This window comes from Ovis canadensis, chromosome 9 (genome assembly GCF_042477335.2).
Source record: "Ovis canadensis isolate MfBH-ARS-UI-01 breed Bighorn chromosome 9, ARS-UI_OviCan_v2, whole genome shotgun sequence".
NCBI classification, from domain to species: Eukaryota; Metazoa; Chordata; class Mammalia; order Artiodactyla; family Bovidae; genus Ovis; species Ovis canadensis.
Genome location: NC_091253.1, coordinates 76,383,301 through 76,383,826, shown reverse-complemented (window position 1 = coordinate 76,383,826; position 526 = coordinate 76,383,301). Strand labels below are relative to the sequence as shown.

General features: G+C 42.6%; 1 non-coding gene across 1 annotated transcript; it reads right to left on the bottom strand.

Moving 5' to 3' along the window:
* Positions 1 to 228: 228 nt before the first annotated feature.
* On the bottom strand, positions 229 to 301 carry TRNAW-CCA (transfer RNA tryptophan (anticodon CCA)). Its single transcript has one exon. It is a non-coding gene; the product is annotated as a tRNA-Trp (tRNA).
* Positions 302 to 526: the final 225 nt, after the last annotated feature.

The following is a 526-nucleotide window of genomic DNA, read 5'->3' as shown; positions in this document are numbered from 1 at the left end:
CTGATATCTATAAAAATATTACTCAGCCATAAAAATGAATGAAATCTTGCCATTCATGACCATGAGGATGGACCGAGAGGGTATTATGCTAAGAGAAATAAGGTGAAGTCGCTCAGTCATGTCCGACTCTTTGCGACCCTGTGGACTGTAACCTACTAGGCTTCTCCATCCATGGGATTCTCCAGGCAAGAATACTGGAGTGGATTGCCATTTCCTTCTCCAGGGGATCTTCCTGACCCAGGGATCGAACCCGGGTCTCCTGCATTGGAGGCAGACGCTTTAACCTCTGAGCCACCAGGGAAGTACAAGAGAAATAAGTCACACAGAGAAATACAAATATATTTCACCTGTATGTAGTATCCCAAAAGAAAAGCAAAGAGAAACATAACAAAACAGGAACAGAGTCATAGATACAGAGAACAAACAGGTGTTTGCCAGAGCAGAGCAGTGTAGGGGAACTAGTGAAATGGGTGGGAGAAAGTAAGAGGTATAATGTAATAGCTTTGTATACTGACAATAAATAACT